Source organism: Podarcis bocagei (genome assembly GCF_964188305.1).
Source record: "Podarcis bocagei genome assembly, chromosome: 15".
In the NCBI taxonomy this organism is placed as follows: Eukaryota; Metazoa; Chordata; class Lepidosauria; order Squamata; family Lacertidae; genus Podarcis; species Podarcis bocagei.
The window spans coordinates 19,634,149-19,639,347 of NC_138141.1; the positions used below are offsets into that span (position 1 = coordinate 19,634,149).

Consider the following 5,199-nt stretch of genomic DNA (forward strand, 5'->3'; position numbering starts at 1 on the left):
TAAGTGTTGTTGCCATGGCTTAGGACCAGTTTTATTGGCTTTCACAAACTTCTTAAGTCAGAACATCAAAGGCAACCAGGGGAACAAACTGGCACTCAGCACCCTCCGGGAATTGCTTCTGCTGAGTCAGATCATGCGGCAGAAGATGAGTCCCCTTCATTAAGAGCATAAGAAGATCCTGCTGGATCCGGTCAATATTGTCCTTCTAGTCAAGCAACTTGTTCTCACAGTATGACCCAAATACCCATGGGAAACCCGCAAACAGGATCTAACCACAAGAGTAACCTTCCTATTTGTAGTTTTCAGCAACTAGGATGCAGGTGGCGCTGTGGTCTAAACCACTGAGCCTCTTGGGCGTACTGCTTCTGATCATGGAGGCAAAGTGAAGTGTAGGTGGGTTCCCACGAGGCAAGACACAGAGATAAGAGCAATAACCTTTATTGAACTACAGAACTGGACAACAGGGGCAAAGCAACTGCTTATATACATTCCTGAAAGCCTGGGCCACTCCCACTCCCAACATAATTGGGTGTCTAAACTTCCAAGCTGCGAGGTCAAGGGCCAATGGCAGAGGCCCAAATCCTGAAATGTTCTGTGATGGGACATCATGTATCGAATCAGAACAGAGGAGCTCAGAATTATTAGTCCAGACTCAACCTTGGGCAAACCCAGACCACTGAATACATAGCACAAGGCATACCCGTCATGGCTAGCAGCTATTGAGAGCCTTCCGCTCAATAATGGAGGCCATTTCTGCCTCCTGTGGGAGCGAGTTCCAAGTTTAACTATGTGCTGTGTGAAGAAGTACCCTTCCCCAGCATGAGGTGAGATGAGTCAGGGTGCACCACATCTTTGCATTCTTGAATGGGGCACCTCCTGGAATGGTGTTCCTCAGGGGATTTCCCAGGTTCCACTCCATCTCCATAAGTTCCATCTGAGGCCAGTGATAGGGCAATGATTCTTCAAGGAGGTCAAATCCCCAATCCTGCTTTAAAACACATGTATTTAAATGGAAGTAGTTGTGCGTATTTTCTTTTTAGCAGATTAATATGGAGAAGGACTTATATCTGAACAGATATAAATGGGAAAAGGGCTCAAAGCAGAGTGATTCACGGGACAAGGATAACTGTGACTTTAAAGATGAATGGGAACCCTTTACAAAGTATTTGAGGATGCAACAAAGCGAACTGGACTCCTTGGCTGGCTTTGAATAAACATTCACAAACTTTTTATTGATAATAATCAGCTAAATAGTTTGAGGATCTATACAACTGTGTATCATGCAGAAAACAGCATTCTTAGAGAAATCAAAGACTGGAACTGAGGGAAGCTGGAGGGTGGGTGGGTTTTATGTGGGAGGGTGGGGGGAGGGAGGAAGGAAAAATGGGGGGAAATAAGGATGATATGTTTCTGGATAATATGTTTTGTTTTAATTTTGAATAATTAAAAAACAAACAAACCACAGAGTGATTCATCCAGACTCTTAATAGCCACAACAGTTATATGGAACCTCAGAAGCAGAACGTCTCTGAATACCAGCAGGAGGATAGTTAGCTCTGTCCCCTGCTTTTTTGGGTGGGGAAGAGATCATTTTTATTTCATTTTACAAAGTTATAACAGTACCAAATACATATCCATATAGAGATTTATCTGATTCTTGAGACTTCCCACCATCTCCTCCATGGCTCTTACTGTCAACATTTTCAACTGCATATTATTTTATGATCTATATTTTGTATCTGTCCATATTGTTTGTTACATTACAAGGGTTATTAAAATCCTGCTAAAGTTTTCATCTGCTTACAATGGTCTCCTAAATAAATTATAATTTTTCCCCATTCTTTCTTGAAGCTTTTGTCTTCTTGGTTCCTGAGTTTTCTGGTCAGTTTTGCCATTTCGGCGTAGTCCATCAGCTTGGTTTGCCATTCCTCTCTGGTGGGGACTTTGCCTTCTTTCCATCTCTGGGCTAGTAGCATCTGTTGTGGCTGTTGTCGCATACATAAAAAAAGTCTTTTCTGCTCCTTTGGAATATTGGTACCTACAATTCCTAATAAAAAGGCTTCTGGGATTTCTTTAACAAAAACCCCCATCCCCTGCTTTTGAGCTTCTCAGATGAATTTTGTTGATCATTATGAGCTGCACTAAATGGACCTTTGGTATGATCCAAGAAACCTGTTCATAGCTAGCAAGGCTCTTCTTACACTCTTTTATCATCATACATTGAGTTGGTTCAATATTATCAGCTTGTCTTGACAACAGTGACCCAGTACATCTTCTTCAAGATGGTAACAACAGATTCCATGTCTGTGGGGCCAGATGCTACACAGGTGACCTTCTACAAGTACACCTGCTTGCTTTTGTAGCATTGACATAACCAAACCTACTCCAAGATGGTAGCCAGCATCAAAAGACATTTCCTTCATTGAGGCTGCCCCCAGAGGACACCAGCTCAGCCGATGCCATTAAAATCCTTCTCAGTGTACACAAAGCCTGTTCTACATGAAGAAAACAAAGATCTTTAATATTGGAGACGGGCTTTTAAAGAACAACAAAGCACCTTCAGGGAAATGAAGTCAACAGCAAACAAACATGATTGCCTATCCGCGAGAAATTAAACATTTAACAGCATGATGCAAGGCTATTTAAAACTGAGGCCTGCAGAAGTGATGAGTCCAGAAGTGCTGGTTAAATGTCACACTTGGTTTGTTCCACCTCCTTCCACTTAAAAACAAGCAGCAAACAAACACCCACAGAATGTAAATGGAGAGACTAGCCACCTTTGCTTGAAAGTGAGTCCCATTAATTTTAAAGTGACTGCAAACAAGTGTGTGTAAGTATGTTTAGAACTGAGACTATTTAATCTTGAAGTGTGGCCTGTCAACACAGGTAATATGGCATGGTTTAAGGCAGCTTTCTCCATGCCCTACAGATGTTTTGGAATACAATCCCCATCAGTGCCAACCTGCATGTCCATTGTATTTCCAAACATCTGGAGGCTGCCAGATTGGGAAAGACTGGGTTAAAACATGCTGCACGTTACCAAAAAAACAGTTGCTGCTTACCCAGAGAAAACGCCCCTCACCTAAATTGAAGAGATGTGTACTCTGGCAATGAAAGGCAAAGCTATGTATGATCAAAGCAATAAGCCAAACACTTACCTTTCCAGTGATAAGAGATGCCTTCTAAACCAACCCCAAATATGGACAGGCTGAAAGGAAAATACAGGCAGACTACAATTTCAATAGTCATATCAGACCAAATTCTCTTTTTCCAGTGCTGTTTTTCTAGAAAAAGGGGTGCCAGAACTCACCAAAAACCCTTCCCTCATTCTCTTAGAATGGCAATGGCGCCAAATGTTCTGAGAGGTGCCAGAACTGAGTTCTGGCGAATTGTGGCTGAAAAAAAGTGTTGTATTTTATCCCTATTGTCCACCTCCCCCAATATCCACCCCTGCAAGCCATTTACCACCCACTCCAAGGCTGCAAAACGTCTTGTGTTTTGTAAATCCCATAGCTGCCTTCCATTATTTTCTGGACTAAAACTCCCAACCGCTCCAGGCAGCACAGCTGTGCTGGCTAGTAATGGTAATATCTGGTTCATTCTCAAAGGTTCTGTGGAACAAACTCAGTGTTGCTCAAACACTATGCATACAGTGTGGCGTTTGCCCGTTCTTTTGGAAATGTCTGTACAGGGAGAGAGAAAGGGTTAATAGGTAGACCAATAGAAAGCCAGAGGCGGAGCCTACCTGTTTTTAAAAGGCTTAGCCAGAGGTTTAGACAGTTGGGAAAAAGCAGTTGGGGGAAAGAGCAGTTGGAAGACAGATGGAAATAGAGAGACAGTTAGTGCAGTTGGTTCTTGTGTGAGGGGAGGTAGAAGAGTTAGAGATAGGATAAAATAAGACTAAGAGGGTAAAGGGTAACAGCATTTCAAATGCATTTAAAGTTTATTTATGTTTGCAATAAACTACAAACTTCGTTGTTAACTTGAGAACCCGACTGAGACTAAGTGATTTACCAGGGAGAACCTGCTTGGTGGCAGCGGATTAGTGGTGTATGGGTCGATAGTCCATGAGACGACCGGGGGCTCATGAATGCCACAACAAGTTTATTCTTTTATCCAAAGGTAAGCAAGCACAATCACACACCCACACAGCCACAACACATATCAAGAGAAGGAACACAACACCAAGGCACTTTGCTGATTAATTACTTTTCACCTGTGCTGGTGGGCTCAAGAAGATGTTATATCATTGGGCTGATGGGAGTTGTAGTTCAAAACATTCAGAGGGCATCCTTATTCTCCAGCTGGGGTCAGAACTACTTGCAGGTGTTCTTCACAAGGGTCAGTTGAGGTGGCAACTCTAGCAACTTGAACTAATAAGTGTTTAACAAGGCATCCCTAAGAGACAAAACTAGCCATTTTCAGAGGTTATTCTTTGTGCTCTGTAGCTGTATTATGCCACATTCACAGTACACATTTAAAGCACTGTGAAACCACTTTAAACTGTTTCCACAAAGAATCCTGGGAACTGTGGTTTGCTAAGGGTGCTGAAAGTTGTTAGGTAAAGGTAAAGGTACCCCTGCCCGTACGGGCCAGTCTTGACAGACTCTAGGGTTGTGCGCTCATCTCACTCTAGAGGCCGGGAGCCGATGCCATCCGCAGACACTTCCGGGTCACATGGCCAGCATGACGAAGCTGCTCTGGCGAGCCAGCACCAGTGCAGCACACGGAACGCCGTTTACCTTCCCGCTATAAAGCAGTACCTATTTATCTACTTGCACTTTAAGGGTGCTTTCGAACTGCTAGGTGGGCAGGAGGTGGGACCGAAAGATGGGAGCTCATCCCGCCATGGGGATTTGAACCGCCAACCATACGATCGGCAAGTCCTAGGCACTGTGGTTTTACCCACAGCGCCACCCGCGTACCGCTGAAAGTTGTTAGGGGACCCCTATTTCCCCTCATAGAGCTACAATTCTCAGAGTAGTAGAACAACTAATCCAGAATGCAGCAGCTAGACTGGTAACTGGAAGTGGCCACCAAGACCATATAATGCTGGTCCTGAAAGACCTACATTGGCTCAAAGTACGTTTCTGAGCACAAATCAAAGTGTTGGTGCTGATCTTTAAAGCACTAAAAAGCCTCAGCCCAGTATACCCGAAGGAGCGTCTCCACCCCCATCTTTCAGCCCTGACACTGAGG

At 43.8% G+C, this 5,199-nt stretch overlaps 1 long non-coding RNA gene across 1 annotated transcript; it reads right to left on the reverse strand.

Moving 5' to 3' along the window:
* Positions 1-1,394: 1,394 nt before the first annotated feature.
* Positions 1,395-4,630, reverse strand: LOC308574700. The gene is made up of 2 exons (XR_014002551.1): positions 3,666-4,630; positions 1,395-3,208 (listed from the first exon to the last, which is right to left on the reverse strand). It is a non-coding gene; the product is annotated as an uncharacterized lncRNA (long non-coding RNA).
* Between the last annotated feature and the right edge of the window lie 569 nt (positions 4,631-5,199).